Below are 19,594 nucleotides of genomic sequence, written 5' to 3' on the forward strand. Positions count from 1 at the left end.
CAGAATTTTCCACAGCTTATTGTGATCCACACAGTCAAAGGTTTTGACATAGTCAATAAAGCAGAAATAGATCTTTTTCTGGAACTCTCTTGCTTTTTCCATGATCCAGCTGATGTTGGCAATTTGATCTCTGGTTCCTCTGCCTTTTCTAAAACCAGTTTGAACATCAGGAAGTTCATAGTTCACGTATTGCTGAAGCCTGGCTTGGAGAATTTTGAGCATTAATTTACTAGCATGTGAGATGAGTGCAATTGTGCAGTAGTTAGAGCATTCTTTGGCATTGCCTTTCTTTGGAGTTGGAATGAAAACTGACCTTTGCCAGTCCTGTGGCCACTGCTGAGTGTTCCAAATTTGCTGGCATATTGAATGCAGCACTTTCACAGCATCATCTTTCAGGATTTGAAAGAGCTCAACTGGAATTCCATCACCTCCACTAGCTTTGTTCGTAGCGATGCTTTCCAAGGCCCACTTGACTTCACATTCCAGGATGTCTGGCTCTAGATTAGTGATCACACCATCATGATTATCTGGATCATGAAGATCTTTTTTGTACAGTTCTTCTGTGTATTCTTGCCACCTCTTCTTAATATCTTCTGCTTCTGTTAGGTCCATACCATTTCTGACCTTTGTTGAGCCCATCTTGACATGAAATGTTCCCTTGGTATCTCTAATTTTCTTGAAGAGATCTCTAGTCTTTCCCATTCTGTTATTTTCCTCGATTTCTTTGCATTGATCGCTGAAGAAGGCTTTCTTATCTCTTCTTGCTATTCTTTGGAACTCTGCATTCAGATGCTTGTATCTTTCCTTTTCTCCTTTGCTTTTTGCCTCTCTTCTTTTCATAGCTATTTGTAAGGCCTCCCCAGACAGCCATTTTGCTTTTTTGCATTTCTTTTCCTTGGGGATGGTCTTGATCCCTGTCTCCTGTACAATGTCATGAACCTCATTCCATAGTTCATCAGGCACTCTATCTATCAGATCTAGGCCCTTAAATCTATTTCTCACTTCCACTGTATAATCATAAGGGATTTGATTTAGGTCATACCTGAATGGTCTAGCGGTTTTCCCTACTTCCTTCAATTTGAGTCTGAATTTGGTAATAAGGAGTTCATGATCTGAGCCACAGTCAGCTCCTGGTCTTGTTTTTGTTGACTATATCTATATAGAGCTTCTCTATCTTTGGCTGCAAAGAATATAATCAATCTGATTTTGGTGTTGACCATCTGGTGATGTCCATGTGTAGAGTCTTCTCTTGCGTTGTTGGAAGAGTGTGTTTGCTATGACCAGTGCATTTTCTTGGCAAAACTATATTAGTCTTTGCCCTGCTTCATTCCGCATTCCAAGACAGCATATTAAAAAGCAGAGACATTACTTTGTCAACAAAGGTCCATCTAGTTAAGGCTATGGTTTTTCCAGTAGTCGTGTATGGATGTGAGAGTTGGACTATAAAGAAAGCTGAATGCTGAAGAATGGATGCTCTTGAACTGAGGTGTTGGAGAAGACTCTTGAGAGTCCCTTGGACTGCAAGGAGATCCAGCCAGTCCATTCTAAAGGAGATCAGTCCTGGTGTTCATTGGAAGGATTGATGTTGAAGCTGAAACTCCAACATTTTGACCATCTGATGCAAAGAGCTGACTCATTTGAAAAGACCCTGATGTTGGGAAATATTGAAGACAGAAGGAGAAGGGGATGACAGAGGATGAGACGGTTGGATGGCATCACTGACTCAATGGACATGGGTTTGGGTGGACTCTGGGAGTTGGTGATGGACAGGGAGGCCTGGCATGCTGCAGTTCATGGGGTCGCAAAGAGACATGAGTGAGCGACTGAACTGACTGACTGATGTTTACTGTTAAAATTTAACTCCTGAAAACATCTGTATGTTTACTGTACCCTCAGGGATCCTTGAAGGTAAAGGGTAAATGACAGGCATAATTTGGCAGTTTCTGTACCTGCCCACACTGCTATCATAATATCAGAATTCACAATGCATCTCTTAAATATACTTCTTTTTTTATCAGAATATTATTTCAAAGTTCTCATCAATCAAAGACACCTGTGCTACTTTAGCACCTGCTGTGTATATTTTGGTTTTTATCTGAGGGGCTTCCATGCTGGCTCAATGGTAAAGAATCCGCTTGCAATGCAGGAGACACAGTTCAGTCCCTCGGTTTGGAGGATCATCTGAAGAAGAAAATAGCAGTCCACTTCAGTATTCTTGCCTGGGAAATCCCACAAACAGAGAAGCCTGGCAGGCTATTGTCCATGGGGCCACAAAAGAGTCAGATACAACTTTGTTACTAAGCAATAGCAACAACATGAATATTTGAGATAAGCTGAAGCTATTAAAATGGTTTACCTTTATTACAGAAGATGTCTAACATCTGACCTTTTATAGAGTGTAACCAACTTATTAAATATTAATAACTGTCCACTATTAAGTTACTGTGCATATCTTTTGTGGAATCTGGGCAAGGGCTGATGCAATAATATTAGCTCTTTCTTCTGACATGTTAGTGACAATTGACCCCAAAGAAAACACCACAATAGCATTTTCTCCAGAGCTCTGCACAAGCTCTTCCATTTCCTGTGAAAAAAAGCAGTTGCTCCATCACAAAAGAGCAACAGCGTAGCAAACCTTTGTTGAAGAATGACTGCAAACAGTAAAGAGAAAATCTGATATTTTGAGGAATTATTATAATTGTGGCTGTTTTTCAAAATATTGCGGTAAAATACATAAAACATAAAGCTTGCCACGTTAACTACTCCTAAGTGTATAGCTTAGTAAAGTATATTCATATTCTGCAACCAATCTCCAGAACTTTCTCATCTGGCGAAAGTGGTAGTCTATGTCCATTAAGAAACTCCATTTTCCTCTTCCCCCAGCCCCTGGCAACCTTCATTCTTCTCTATGTTTCTACAAATTTGACTAGTCTGGATACCTCATATCAGTTGAATTTTGCAGTATTTGTTTTTTTGTGTGTGATTTACTTATTTCACTCATGTAAGATTCTTCATTGTGACAAATGTCAAATCTTTTAAAACCGGAGTAATATTTCATTGTTTGTAGATATCACATTTTGTTTATGGATTATCTGTTGATGGACACTTTGGTTGCTTCAGCCTCTTGGCTCTTGTGAATAGTGCTTTTGTGAATGTGGTGTGCAAATAGATCTTGGGATTCTAATATCAATTCTTTTGGATACATGCCCAGAAGAGGACTTTCTGGACTATGATTATATTTTCAAATTTTTGAAGAACATCCAAATTGTCTTCAGTAATAGCTGTCTTTTAAGACTTCACTCCTTAGGTCCTTGAGAAGGATATGTGTGATTTGAGGACAGTTTTTTCTATTAGGTATATTTGTGGGAACGTCTGTGTATGTATGTGTGTTTGTGTATCTGTGTGTGTGTGTAAGCAAGAAATGAGATAGAGCCAGTACACATAGTAATGAGGGGATAATATAATCTTGATAACATGATTATGCTTAGACTCTTTATCAGTAATGTAATCAATTACTAACGTAGATTCTTAGCAGGAGGGATGACCACAGGATCTTAAGTCACCTTTAATTCTTTATTGTTGTAGTTCTACTACGTTATCTGTTTACTCCAGCCAGACTTTCTAGGGAATTATTTTAGCTTAGTCATTACTGTTTCACTTCTCTGACTATGAGCACTAAGAAAGAATTATAATATAAATGATTTTATCAGTTGGTCAGCTCTGTAATTTTTATGCCTTACTTTAAACTTTTTCAGAATTTCTAAAACACTCTATCTAAATTACTAATCACTGACATTGAAGAGTCTGGTATTATGGTTTGGAAGTTCTGTAAAGCAATCCTTTGAGTCCTATTTATATATGACCCAGAGATATGCCTATGTGATTACATATTTTGGTGACCATATTGCTGGATTTGTTTACGTATTACACCCTTTGCCCTGAGCTCATATTGTATGATCAATGTCACAGTAGGCTGTGCTAGGTGCAACTGCTGTGAAGGACTCTTGCTATCATCTCAATGGGTACCCCAGAGAGCATCTGCTCCCCAGCGGGACAGCATTATCCTGATACAAAATAAATAGGAACATTACAATAAAAAACCATAAGACAATACCAGGATGAATATACATGCAAAAATTCTCATCCAAATAGCAAACCAAATTCAAGAATACATTAAGAGGACCATATAGCATGACTAAGACAGATTTATCCCTGAGATGAAAGGATGGTTCAACATACCAAAATCAAACACAATACTTTAGACCAATAGAATACAAGACAAAATAAATTGATCATCTCAGTAGATGCAGAAAATGCATTTGACAAGACAAAAAAATCCTTTTATGATTAAAAACCCTCAACATACTGGATATAGAAAGAACATACCTCAGTAATAACAGCCATATATGACAAATCCAAAGGTAACATTATACACAATGGTGAAAAGTTAAAGGTTTTTATCTAAGATCAGGAATAAGACAAGGAGGGCCACTCCCACACATAGTCAGTTTAACCTAGAAGTTCTGGCTAGAACAACGAGGTAAGATAAAGGAATCAAAGGATCCAAATCAAAAAGGAATAATAGAAATTATCACTTTTGCAGATGACAAATTTTTTTTGTATAGAAAATCCCAGACAGTCAACCATAAAACTGAACTAATCAACAAATTGAGTAAAGTTGCAAGATATATGGAGAAGGCAATGGCACCCCACTCCAGTACTCTTGCCTGGAAAATCCCATGGACAGAGGAGCCTGGTAGGCTGCAGTCCATGGGGTCACTAAAAGTCGGACACGACTGAGTGACTTCCTTTTCACTTTTCACTTTCATGCACTGGAGAAGGAAATGGCAACCCACTCCAGTATTCTTGCCTGGAGAATCCCAGGGACGGGGGAGCCTGGTGGGCTGCTGTCTATGGAGTCGCACAGAGTCGGACATGACTGAAGCCATTTAGCAGCAGCAGCAGTAGCAAGATATAAAATCAACATACAGAAATCAGTTGTATTTCTGTATACTAGAAGCTTTATACAGTCAACAAAAACAAGACCAGGAGCTGACTGTGGCTCAGATCATGAACTCCTTATTACCAAATTCAGACTCAAATTGAAGGAAGTAGGGAAAACCGCTAGACCATTCAGGTATGACCTAAATCAAATCCCTTATGATTATACAGTGGAAGTGAGAAATAGATTTAAGGGCCTAGATCTGATAGATAGAGTGCCTGATGAACTATGGAATGAGGTTCATGACATTGTACAGGAGACAGGGATCAAGACCATCCCCAAGGAAAAGAAATGCAAAAAAGCAAAATGGCTGTCTGGGGAGGCCTTACAAATAGCTATGAAAAGAAGAGAGGCAAAAAGCAAAGGAGAAAAGGAAAGATATAAGCATCTGAACGCAGAGTTCCAAAGAATAGCAAGAAGAGATAAGAAAGCCTTCTTCAGCGATCAATGCAAAGAAATCGAGGAAAATAACAGAATGGGAAAGACTAGAGATCTCTTCAAGAAAATTAGAGATACCAAGGGAACATTTCACGCAAAGATGGGCTCAACAAAGGTCAGAAATGGTATGGACCTAACAGAAGCAGAAGATATTAAGAAGAGGTGGCAAGAATACACAGAAGAACTGTACAAAAAAGATCTTCATGATCCAGATAATCATGATGGTGTGATCACTCACCTAGAGCCAGACATCCTGGAATGTGAAGTCAAGTGGGCCTTGGAAAGCATCGCTACGAACAAAGCTAGTGGAGGTGATGGAATTCCAGTTGAGCTCTTTCAAATCCTGAAAGATGATGCTGTGAAAGTGCTGCACTCAATATGCCAGCAAATTTGGAACACTCAGCAGTGGCCACAGGACTGGCAAAGGTCAGTTTTCATTCCAACTCCAAAGAAAGGCAATGCCAAAGAATGCTCTAACTACTGCACAATTGCATTCATCTCACATGCTAGTAAATAATGCTCAAAATTCTCCAAGCCAGGCTTCAGCAATACGTGAACTATGAACTTCCTGATGTTCAAACTGGTTTTAGAAAAGGCAGAGGAACCAGAGATCAAATTGCCAACATCAGCTGGATCATGGAAAAAGCAAGAGAGTTCCAGAAAAAGATCTATTTCTGCTTTATTGACTATGTCAAAACCTTTGACTGTGTGGATCACAATAAGCTGTGGAAAATTCTGAAAGAGATGGGAATACCAGACCACCTGACCTGGCTCTTGAGAAATCTGTATGCAGGTCAGGAAGCAACAGTTAGAACAGGACATGGAACAACAAACTGGTTCCAAATAGGAAAAGGAGTACGTCAAGGCTGTATATTGTCACCCTGCTTATTTAACTTACATACAGAGTACATCATGAGAAACTCTGGGCTGGAAGAAGCACAAGTTGGTACCAAGCAAGATAGCTGGGAGAAATACCAATAACCTCAGATATACAGATGACACCACCCTTATGGCAGAAAGTGAAGAGGAGCTAAAAAGCCTCTTGATGAAAGTGAAAGAGGAGAGTGAAAAAGTTGGCCTAAAGCTCAACATTCAGAAAATGAAGATCATGGCATCTGGTCCCATCACTTCATGGGAAATAGATGGGGAAACAGTGGAAACAGTGTCAGACTTTATTTTTGGGGGCTCCAAAATCACTGCAGATGGTGACTGCAGCCATGAAATTAAAAGACACTTACTCCTTGGAAGAAAAGTTATGACCAACCTAGACAGTATATTCAAAAGCAGAGACATTACTTTGCCGACTAAGGTCCGTCTAGTCAAGGCTCTGGTTTCTCCTGTGGTCATGTATGGATGTGAGAGTTGGACTGTGAAGAAGGCTGAGCACCGAAGAACTGATGTGTTTGAACTGTGGTGTTGGAGAAGACTCTTGAGAGTCCCTTGGACTGCAAGGAGATCCAACCAGTCCATTCTGAAGGACATCAGCCCTGGGATTTCTTTGGAGGGAATGATGCTAAAGCTGAAACTCCAGTACTTTGGCCACCTTATGCGAAGAGTTGACTCATTGGAAAAGACTCTGATGCTGGGAGGGATTGGGGGCAGGAGAGGGGGACAACCAAGTATGAGATGGTTGGATGGCATCACTGCCTCGATGGAGGTGAGTCTGGGTGAACTCCGTGAGTTGGTGCTGGACAGGGAGGCCTGGTGTGCTGTGATTCATGGGGTCGCAAAGAGTCGGACACGACTGAGCGACTGAACTGAACTGAACTGAACAATGAAACATCTGAAAAAAACCTATCCCATTCACAATAGCATCAAGAATAAGAAAATAACTATAAATAAATTTAACCAATGAAGTGAAAGATCTGTACAATGATAACTACAAGACTTTGTTGAAAGAAATAGAATAAAACACAAAGAAATGGAAAGACATCTTGTGTTCATGGATCAGAAGAATTAATAGTTAAAATGTCCACACTCTCCAAAGCCAAAGATAACACACCTCTCAATTTCAAATTATACTGCAAATTACAGTATTTAAGACAATAAGGTATTGGCCTAAAAATAGAAACATAAGACAATGAAACAGAATACAGGATCCAGAATTAAGTCCTTGCATGTACAGTCAACTAATATTCACAATGAAGGCAAGAACATCCAATCTTGAAAGAATAGTCTCTTCTTTTTCTTCTGAGGAAACTAGATTAACACATGCAAAAAAAAAAAAAAAAAAAAGAATGAAATAAGACCCCTAACTTACACCACTCACAAAAATTATTTGAAAATAGATCAATGGTTTAATATGACCAAAAATAATAACATTCCTAAAAGAAACTCCTATTTTTGTTTTCTTTTTTTTTGGATATGACACCATAATCACAACAAAAGAAAAAGAAATCAGCTAATTGGGACTAAATCAAACTTAAAAGTTTCTGCACAGGGAAAGAAACAGTAAGATAAAAATGCAACCTACAGTATAGGAGAAAAATATTGCAAACCACACATAAAAAGAGGCATTAACATCATATATATATTATATATAACTCATACATCTCAATAATCAAAAAATTAATTGCAATTGGCAGATAGACAAGATAGACATTTTTCCAAAGGTACCCAAATGGCCAGCAGGTATCTGAAAAGATGTTTACCATCGTTGGTACTCAGGGCAATGGAAATCAAAACCTCAATGAGATACCATCTCACACCTGTTAGAAAGTCTACCATTAAGAATATAAGCGATATGTGGTGATGAGAATGTGGAGAAAAGGAAATGTAAATTGGTTGAGTGTCTGTGGAAAACAAAATGTAGTTTTCTACAAAATTAGAAAGAGGTCTATTATGTGATCCAGAAATTTCACTTCTGGGTATATACCTGAAGAAAACAAAAGCAGTGTGGTAAAGAAATATTTGTTCCAGCTGGTTTTAGAAAAGGCAGAGGAACCAGAGATCAAATTGCCAACATCCGCTGGATCATGGAAAAAGCAAGAGAGTTCCAGAAAAACATCTGTTTCTGGTTTATTGACTATGCCAAAGCCTTTGACTGTGTGGATCACAATAAGCTGTGGAAAATTCTGAAAGAGATGGGAATACCAGACCACCTGACCTGGCTCTTGAGAAATCTGTATGCAGGTCAGGAAGCAACAGTTAGAACAGGACATGGAACAGACTGGTTCCAAATAGGAAAAGGAGTACGTTAAGGCTGTATATGGTCACCTTGCTTATTTAACTTCTATGCAGAGTACATACATCATGAGAAAAGCTGGGCTGGCGGAAGCACAAGCTGAAATCGAGAAATATCAATAACCTCAGATATGCAGATATGCAGATGACACCACCCTTATGGCAGAAAGTGAAGAGGAGCTAAAAAGCCTCTTGATGAAAGCGAAAGAGGAGCGCTAAAAAGTTGGCCTAAAGCTCAACATTCAGAAAACGAAGATCATGGCATTCGGTCCCATCACTTCATGGGAAATAGATGGGGAAACAGTGGAAACAGTGTCAGACTTTATTTTTGAGGGCTCCAAAATCACTGCAGATGGTGACTGCAGCCATGAAATTAAAAGATGCTTACTCCTTGGAAGAAAAGTTGTGACCAACCTAGAGAGCATATTCAAAAGCAGAGACATTACTTTGCCAACTAAGGTCCGTCTAGTCAAGGCTCTGGTTTTTCCTGTGGTCATGTATGGATGTGAGAGTTGGACTGTGAAGAAGGCTGAGCACCGAAGAATTGATGCTTTTGAACTGTGGTGTTGGAGAAGACTCCTGAGAATCCCTTGGACTGCAAGGAGATCCAACCAGTCCATTCTGAAGGAGATCAGCCCTGGGATTTCTTTGGAAGGAATGATGCTAAAGATGAAGCTCCAGTACTTTGGCCACCTCATGCGAAGAATTGACTCATTGGAAAAGACTCTGATGCTGGGAGGGATTGGGGGCAGGAGGAGAAGGAGACGACCCAGGATGAGATGGCTGGATGGCATCACGGACTCGATGGACGTGAGTCTGGGTGAACTCCGGGAGATGGTGCTGGACAGGGAGGCCTGGTGTGCTGTGATTCATGGGGTCACAAAGAGTCGGACACGACTGAGCGACTGAACTGAACTGAACTGAACTGATTCATGGAGCCAAGGGGAAAATTCCAGTCCCTTATAATGAAAAAGCAAAATGGCTGTCTGAGTAGGCCTTACAAATAGCTGTGAAAAGAAGAGAAGCAAAAAGCAAAGGAAAAAAATAAAGATATACCCATTTGAATGCAGAGTTCCAAAGAAAAGCAAGGAGAGATAAGCAAGCCTTCCTTAGTGATCAGTGCAAAGAAATAGAGGAAAACAATAGAATGGGAAAGACTAGAGATCTCTTCAAGAAAATTAGAGATAGCAAGGGAATATTTCATGCAAAGATGGGCTCAATAAAGGACAGAAATATTATGGACCTAACAGAAGCAGAAGATATTAAGAAGAGGTGGCAAGAGTACACTAAAGAACTGTACAAAAAAGATCTTCACAACACAGATAATCACAATGGTGTTGATCACTCACCTAGAACCAGACTTCCTGGAATGCGAAGTCAGGTGGTGTTCAGGAAACATCACTATGAACAAAGCTAGTGGAAGTGATGGAATTCCAGTTGAGCTATTTCAAATCCTAAAAGATGATGCTGTGAAAGTGCTGCACTCAATATGCCAGTAAATTTGGAAAACTCAGCAGTGGCCATAGGACTGGAAAAGGTCACTTTTCATTCCAATCGCTAAGAAAGGCAATGCAAAAGAATGCTCAAACTACCGCGCAATTGCACTCATCTCACATGCTAGCAAAATAATGCTCAAAATTCTCCAAGCCAGGCTTCAACAGTAGGTGAACCGTGAACTTCCAGATGTTCAAGCTTGTTTCAGAAAAGGCAGAGAACCAGAGATCAAATTGCCACCATCCTCTGGATCATGGAAAAAGCAAGAGAGTTCCAGGAAAACATCTGTTTCTGCTTTATTGACTATGTCAAAGCCTTTGACTGTGTGGATCACAAAAAACTGTGGGAAATTCTGAGAAATATGGGAATACCAGACCACCTGACCTGGCTCTTGAGAAATCTGTATGCAGGTCAGGAAGCAACAGTTAGAACTGTACATGGAACAACAACTGGTTCCAAATGGGAAAAGGAGTGCGTCAAGGCTGTATATTGTCACCCTGCTTATTTAACCTACATGCCGAGTACATCATGAGAAACCCTGGGCTGGATGAAGCACAAGCTGGAATCAAGATTGCCGGGAGAAATACCAATAACCTCAGATATTCAGATGACACCACCCTTATGGCAGAAAGTGAAGAACTACAGAGCCTTTTGATGAAAGTGAAAGAGGGGCGTGAAAAAATTGGCTTAAAGCTCAACAGTCAGAAAAATCAGATCATGGCATCCGGTCCCATCACTTCATGGCAAATAGATGGAGAAACAGTGGAACCAGTGACAGACTTTATTCTTTTGGGCTCCAAAATCACCCTAGATGGTGACTACAACCATGAAATTAACAGATGCTTACTCCTTGGAAGAAAAGTTATGACCAACCTAGACAGCATATTAAAGAGCAGAGACATTACTTTGCCAACAAAGGTCTGTCTAGTTAAGGCTATTGCTTTTTCCAGTAGTCATGTATGGAATTGAGAGTTGGACTGGAAAGAAAGCTGAGTGCCGAAGAATTGATGCTTTTGAACTGTGGTGTTTGTGAAGACTCTTGAGAGTCCCATGGACTACAAGGAGATCCAACCAGTCCATCCTAAAGGAAAACAGTCCTGAATGTTCATTGGAAGGTCTGATGTTGAAGCTGAAACTGTGAACTTCAGCTACCTGATTTGAAGAACTGACTCATTGGAAAAGACCCTGAGGCTCGGAAAGATTGAAGGCGGGAGGATTAGGGAACAACAGAGCATGAGATTGTTGGATGGCGTCACCGACTCAATGGACATGACTTTGAATAAACTCTGGGAGTTGGTGACGGACAGGGAGGCCTGGCATGCTGCAGTCCATGGGGTTGCAAAGAATTGGACACTACTGAGTGACTGCACTCTACTGAAAAGACAGGAAAAAACCTAAGTGCCGATCACTTGATGAATGCATAAAGAAGATCTGATACACACACACACACACAGACACACACACACACAGGCACAGACATAGAATATATGCATCCATGGGCAAGGAATTCTGTCATATTTGATAACATGGATGAACTTTGACAAGATTATGCTAGAATTTGTACATTCATTCTAATCTTTTATCTACTTCTATAATTAAATATACATTATGACATATATTTTGAAAATTGTAATCTAACATATTCTTTTTTATCCTACAAAAAATTATGATCTTATTATGTTTGTTATTTTCCACTTGTTTCCAAATAAGTCTCATATGTAGATGATTTAGGGTGACGAAGTATTCTTTGATAGTTCAATTATAATGGTGTAATGTGCACATTGATACATTGTTTAATCATTGCTTAATATTGGATATTTATATTGCTTCCTGTGTTGACTCTTATGAATTACTGCCCATAATATTGTTTTTGCACATCTTGATTATTTTTTTCTGTATCATTTCATAGGAGTATATTGTGAAACCAAAGGCTATAAGCATTTTTAAGATTCTGGACACATTTTGCCAAACATCTTATTTCTTCAAAATGTACAAAAATTTTCTGAAAACCTAATAGTTAATGGAAAAGGTGGTAGTTTGAAAGAACAGTTTCTCTGTATAATAAAACTTTCACAGTCATTGACTTGGATTCAAATCTTGTTTCTCCAACTTAATAAAAATACATATTATTACTAATTATTGTGATTTACTGCTATTCATCTTTCTCTTTTACCTTATTCTTCTCCTGCTAATCTCTTCTCCTATTAACATTGTCACTTTCCTGAAATGAGAATGGGGAAATCTTTTAAAAAATGGAGTTAGGTTGCACAGAACTTTCACTAATCTTATCTCAGCTTTTGGACACTCTGAAAGTTAACAGAGATAACCCAAGCTTTTGTAATCAAAAGTGATATTGTGTTTTACCTTTGAAAAAGATGTTTCATTTTTCCACTAATAAGAGACAAGAAGAATTTCTTAAGAGATCACAAAATAGTTCACAGATTAAATTCTTGCTTTCCTTCACATGGACTGTCATCCTAAACCAAAGAGAATTTTTATAATTTGAAAATATGGGCAATTTTCAGATTCATGTATGAATAATTATTTGGTCCTCTTCACATGTGCAGAATTTATGGTTCTGATGTATGCAGTGTAAATTCTATCAGGCAGCTATGATGTTAAGACCTACATTTTTTTAAGGGAGCTTTTCTGATGTTTTCTTTAAGCTTAGTACAGGCAGAAAACACCTGGTCATTAGAATAAATGAGAATAAATTCTCCCTTTTATGTTGTAAGATGTAAAACCCTGGAGTTTTTAATGAGGAATGGTTTAAACACTGGTGTGAAGGTGAGGAAATGTTGGATTTTGTTGCAAAAATTGTTAGGTCATACATTTCATACATTTATATTGTTGAATAATATTTTTTTAAGCTAAAGCACTGGTGAAAACCTCAACCCTTACAAAAAAAACTATAGCATTTTATCTTGCTCATCTGTTTGCCAAAACCTTAAAAAATTCTTAACATTATAATTTTAAATTGAATATACTCATTAGACTCTTGAGAGTGCCTTGGACTGCAAGGAGATCCAACCAGTCCATCCTAAAGGATATCAGTCCTGAGTGTTCACTGGAAGGACTGATGCTGAAGCTGAAACTCCAATACTCTGGCCACCTGATGTGAAGAACTGACTCATTTTAAAAGACCCTGATGCTAGGAAAGATTGAAACAGGAGGAGAAGGGGACAACAGAGGATAAGATTGTTGGATGGCATCACCGACTCAATGGAGATGAGTTTGAGTAAACTCTGGGAGTTGGTGATGGACAGGGAGGCCTGGAGTGCTGTGGTCCATGGGGTTGCAAAGAGTCAGACACAACTGAGTAACTGAACTGAACTGATTATATTTCATTGAACTTAATTTTATTAAATGTATTAAATTTTTGATTACCTTTATATTTTAACATAAAACATTAAAAAATTTACTCTTAAACAACTCCCTAGGATATCTACTCTCTAGCACTTTACTGGATTATATAATCTTTATGTATTGGAAAATTGATTTCTAAATATCAGTTCACAAATAAAATCCAAGTGGCTGATGTACGTACATTGGGTTATTGATAGTATGCTATAGTAACAAAATTACAATAATGACAATAGTTAATATTTCTTCTGGATCACTGAGTATGTGTCAGAAACATTTTAGGCGCTGCATACCTACTAAAATTTTTTTTTTCCTAAAAGACAATATGAGGTTGGTACTGTTGTTATGTTAATGTGCTTATATCTCTATGAACATTGTAGTCTAGTTTTCCATCATTGTTGTCTGTATCTTGCCTACTGAACGATGGCCATTTCCACTCTAGCCCCTTTACAGTCCAACACAGTGACTAAATCTTGTGTTTTTTTTTTAAATGTGATCATCTCTCTCCCTTTCTTAACCTTTTAAATTTTCTCCATAGTGCTCCTACTAGATGTTTCAAACTCCTTATAATTATCTGTCTCCAACTTACCTCTCTAGCATCATCTGCTTTTTCACTCAGCCTCGTCCTATTTAGACCAAACTTAGACTTCTTGGGAACTGTCATTACTACTCCACCGGTTTTTCTTTCCTGTCTTCCTCCGCACATGCCCTATCCCTTCTGTTTATTCCTAAATATCCTTCAGATCTCACCTTAATAACAGTGCCTCAGAGATAATTTCTATGATTCACCCTGGATATTTCCTTAGTGTTGTGGTCTTTTCTTCTTATAATAATTTTCACACAATTTTTGTGTGCTGTTATTCTATCTTTTACTTCCCTGGTGGCTCAGAGAATAAAGTGTCTGCCTGCAATGTCTCAATCCCTGGGTGGAGAAGATCCCCTGGAGAAGGAAACGACAACCCACTCCAGTATTCATGCCTGGTCCCATGGACAGAGGAGCCTGGTAGGCTACAGTCCACAGGGTTGCAAAGAGTTGGACATGACTGAATGACTTTACTTTCCCATTCTATCTTTCCACATAGAGTATCAGGTGGCAGAAACTGTGCCTACACCATATCTCTGCATTATAGCACTTTCTGGAATATGCTAGTCACCATTATAATTTTTTGAATGAATGTCTGATGCTTTATTATGTGTTCAATAATGAATTCATGATTTGATCAGCATATTCTCAAAGTCTCATGGGTTTCTCATTTCTCCAGGATACCCTCCTTCCCAGTTTACTCTTTAATGATAGTAAAATCCAGATACTGTGTTGACATAGAAATAAATGAGTTTTTAGTTGGCAGATCACTTTTGTAAGCTTTCTACATCTCACTCATTGAAATCAAATATTCTAAATAAAGCAAACAGACTTATTGAAAATGCAAAGTAAACAAAACAAAGCAAATAGGAATATGCCGCCTTAGGCAGGGGTTTGGCAGGTTTGCAGTGGAGACCTCCAACAAATTCAAAATTTGGTAGCAGAAGGCAAGGGAATTCAAAATCACAGTAGGTTCAAATGAGCCACATCTCAGCTTTCCCCATTGTCTCTGATAATGTAGTGGGTCTTCTTGAAAGGAAAAACAAAAACAAAAGCAAGAAGGAAGATTAGACAAAATGAGAATGCTACCATGTGAATATTTTAAGTAATTTTTAGAAAGGAGCTTAGAATGATACAGCCAAATATGTTTGAAAGTGTCTGTTCTTTGATAAAGCCATTAGATATGGGTATAATGTAATACACATGTGTGTTCAGTCTCTCAGTCATGTCCAGCTCTTTGAGATCCCATGAACTGTAGCCTGCCAGGCTCCTCTGTCCATGGGATTCTGCAGGCAAGAATAATAGAGTGGGTTGCTGCGTCCTCCTCCAGGGAATCTTCCCAACCCAGGGATCAAACCTGGTTCTCTTGCATCTCCTGCATTGGCAGGCAGATTCTTTACCACCAAGCCACTTGGGAAACCCTATAATATAATAATATAACAATAGAATAATATTATATTATAATATAATATGGGCTTCCCTTATTGTTCAGCTGGTAAAGAATCCACCTGCAATGCGGGAGACCTAGGTTCTATCCCTGGGTTGGGAAGATCCCCTGGAGAAGGGAAAGGCTACCCACTCCAGTACTCTGGCCTGGAGAATTCCATGAACTGTATAGTCCATGGGGTCGCAAAGAGTTGGACACGAGTAATACAGTATAGAAACTGAGATAACCAAATAGGAAGAATTTCTAAATCCTATCTAGATACTAGTGCTCCAAATATGTGTGTCATTTCTCAATTTAAATGACTTCATCTATCAAGAAATTGTATGGGGTTTCCAGTGATTTTTTTTTAAGTTAAAAAAAAAATTAGTAAGTTGGATATATAATCGCTTGGAGAATTTCCAAGTTCTTCAGTTTGTGGCTTGTTACTTCCTGAAATGTTCTGTGTTAGTGATGGTCCACAGGGTTCTACTATCAGTTCAGTTCAGTTCAGTTTCTCAGTTGTGTTCAACTCTTTGTGACCCCATGGACTGCAGCATGCCAGGTCTCCCTGTCCATCACCAACTCCCAGAGCTTACTAAAATTCATGTCCATTGAGTCAGTGATGCCATCCAACCATCTCATCCTCTGTCATCCCCTTCTCTTCCCACCTTCAATCTCTCCCAGCATCAGGGTCTTTTCAAATGAGTCAGCTCTTCGCATCAGGTGGCCAAAGTATTGGAGTTTCAGCTTCAGCATCAGTCCTTCCAATGAATATTCAGAACTGATTTCCTTTAGAACTGACTGGTTATATCTCCTTGCTCTCCAAGGGACTCTCAAGAGTTTTCTCCAAGACCACAATTCAAATTATTAATTCTTCAGTGCTCAGAGTCCAACTCTCACATCCATACATGACTACTGGAAAAACCATAGCTTTGACTAGATGAACCTTTGTTGGCAAAGTTGTCTCTGCTTTACAATATGCTGTCTAGGTCATAACTTTTCTTTTAAGGAGCAAGTGTCTTTTAATTTCATGAATGCAGTCACCATGTACAGTGATTTTGGAGCCCAAGAAAATGAAGTCTTAATTGTTTCCACTGTTTCCCCATCTATTTGCCATGAAGTGATGGGACTGGATGCCATGATCTTAGTTTTCTTAATGTTGAGGTTTAAGCCAACTTTTTCACTCTCCTCTTTCACTTTCATCAAGAGGCTGTTTAGTTCTTCACTTTCTGCCATAAGGGTGATGTCATCCGAATATCTGAGGTTATTGATATTTCCCCCAGCAATCTTGATTCCAGCTTGTACTTTATCCAGCCTGGCATTTCTCATGATGTACTCTGCATATAAGTTCAATAGTTCAGTTCAGTTCAGTTGCTCAGTCGTGTCCGACTCTTTGCGACTCCATGAACCGCAGCACACCTGGCCTCCCTGCCCATCACCAACTCCCTGAGTTTACCCAAACTCATGTCCATTGAGTCGGTGATGTCATCTAACCATTTCATCCTCTGTCGTCTCCTTCTCCTCCTGCCTTCAATCTTTCCTGACACCAAGGTCTTTTCAAATAAGTCAGCTCTTTGCATCAGGTGGCCAAAATATTGGAGTTTCAGCTTCAACATCAGTCCTTCTAAATAAGCAGGGTGAAAATATACAACTTTGATGTACTCCTTTCCCTATTTGGAACCAGTCTGTTGTTCCATATCCACTTCTAACTATTGCTTCTTGACATGCATACAAGTTTCTCAGGAGGCAGGTAAGGTGGTCTGGTATTCCCATCTCTTTAAGAATTTTCCAGTTTGTGGTCATCCACAGTCAAAGGCTTTGGTATAGTCGATAAAGCAGAAGCAGGTATTTTTCTGGAACTCTCTTGCTTTTTTGATGACCCAACAGATGTTGGCAATTTGATCTCTGGTTCTACTTTGCCATATAATTTAAGTGTTTCTGTATTATTTATGAGATCAGTGGATTATTTTATATTTTCACTTCATCTTTACACTTATAGGAGAAAAATTCTTGGAACTTTATACAAACACACTTTCTGAGGCACCAGAAAAGTTAGGGCTCATCCTAAAAACTAAAAGATAACTTACCTAAGCACTTCGATGTAAAACAGATTCCATTTGTTTGCATTAAGTGCCTGGAAACAGAAGTCAAAATAAAGTACATATATCATATTTTTTAGCCTTTCCATGAATGTCATATGGTCATTTAGTTCTGACATAATAACAGGTATCTAGGATGGTGGGAATGGAATTTTTCCACTATATTTTTCACTTGAATAACCAGGGTGAAACAAAGACTGTACATTAAAGGTATTTTAAGTATCTCAGCCAGCAACTCACCACAAGTCCAATGGCATCTGCAAGAACGACCTTGAACCTTGATTCCTGTAGCTTTGTCGTAAGTTTCTTGTTTGAAACAACATCTTCTCAAAACTTCATAGTAGTATCAAAATATTCCAAAATTGCATTTTTCAGCATTGAGAAATGTGTCCAAAATGAGTGTTTTGACACATTCATCCACACATCTTGACAAAATGCTTAATAAAATTTTTGTAATCATCGTTAGCTAAAGATGCATGGAAAGCCTCAAACTTAATAGCAGATGGTTTGTTGGGATCAATAAGAATAGAAACTGAAGATGTCAAAACAGTCAGATCATGACCCCTTGTGAAAAGTTGATCCAGAATCATCTTCATGTTAATCCAATGACTATATTCCACTGGCCATGCCAGCACCTTTCCACAACTTCCACAGCTAAAGTAGCAAGTCAGCCTTAGCAGCAACAGAAATGACAGACAGTTTGTAGACATCTTATTCGTATGCAAAAATTGCTGAATCCTTTTGCCATTGCTCATGCTTATATCTCCTCATGCTTATGAGGAGGTACTCCATGTCCAAGGTCAGAGAAACCCCAGTAAGAGGATAGGTGCTGGAGTGGCAGCTGCGCAGCACTGAAATGGCTGTAAGGAGGTACCCCATGACCCAGGGCAAAGGGGAAGCCCCAGAAAGATGGTAGGAGGGGTGAATTCTCATGTAGAATCAAATCCCATTCCCTCTAGAGATGCTCAGAGGGCTCAGACAAACCTTGTGTACACCAGGACTCAGGGACCCTACAGAGACAGAGCTATGTTGAGCATCTCCTGTGGAGGTACAGGTCAGCAGTGGACTGCCACAGAGACAGGGACTCTGGGTGAAGCAGACTTGGGTATGGCATAAACCCTCTTGGAGGAGGTCACCATTAACCCCACCATAGAGCTGCCAGAACTTACACAAGACTGGGAAATAAATTCTTGGAGGGCACAAACAGAACCTTGTGTGCACCAGGACCCAGGAGAAAGGAGCAGCGACCCCACAAGAGACTGACCCAGACTTGCCTGGAAGTGTCCAGGAGTCTCCAGGGGAGGCGTGCGTCGGTTGTGGCCTGCTGCAAGGTTGGGGGCAGTGGGTGTAGCAGTACACGCATGGGATCTTTTGAAGGTGGTCCCATTAACTTCATTACCTCCACCATAGTTTGGCCCCAGGTAAACAGCAGGGAGGGAACACAGCTCCACCCATCAACAGAAAATTGGATTACAGATTTACTGAATATGGCCCCATCCATGAGAACAAGACCCAGTTTCACCCTCATTCAGTCTCTCTCATCAGGAAGCTTCCATAAGCCTCTTATCCTTCTCTATGAGAGGGCAGACAGAATGAAACCACAATCACAGAAAACTAACCAATCTGATCACATGGACCACAGCCTTGTCTAACTCATGAAACTATGAGCCATGCCATGTAGGGTCACCCAAGACAGATGGGTCATGGTGGAGAGATCTGACAAAATGTGGTCCACTCCACTGGAGAAGGGAATGGAAAACCACTTCAGTTTTCTTGCCTTGAGAACCCCAGGAACAGTATGAAAAGGCAAAAAGATAGGACACTGCAATGAACTCCCCAGGTCAGTAGATGCTGAAATACTACTGGAAATCAGTGAAGAAATAACTCCAGAAAGAATGAAGAGACAGAGCCAAAGCAAAAACAACACCCAGTTGTGGATGTGACTGGTGATAGAAGCAGAGTCCGATGTTATAAAGAGCAATATTGCATAAGAACCTGGAATGTTA

General features: G+C 39.4%; 1 pseudogene; it reads right to left on the bottom strand.

Annotated features, from left to right (window-relative positions):
• Nucleotides 1–2,434: 2,434 nt before the first annotated feature.
• LOC128049531 (UDP-glucuronosyltransferase 2B31-like) lies at nt 2,435–18,343 on the bottom strand (annotated as a pseudogene).
• Between the last annotated feature and the right edge of the window lie 1,251 nt (nt 18,344–19,594).

The sequence above is a fragment of the Budorcas taxicolor genome, chromosome 6 (genome assembly GCF_023091745.1).
Source record: "Budorcas taxicolor isolate Tak-1 chromosome 6, Takin1.1, whole genome shotgun sequence".
NCBI lineage: Eukaryota > Metazoa > Chordata > Mammalia > Artiodactyla > Bovidae > Budorcas > Budorcas taxicolor.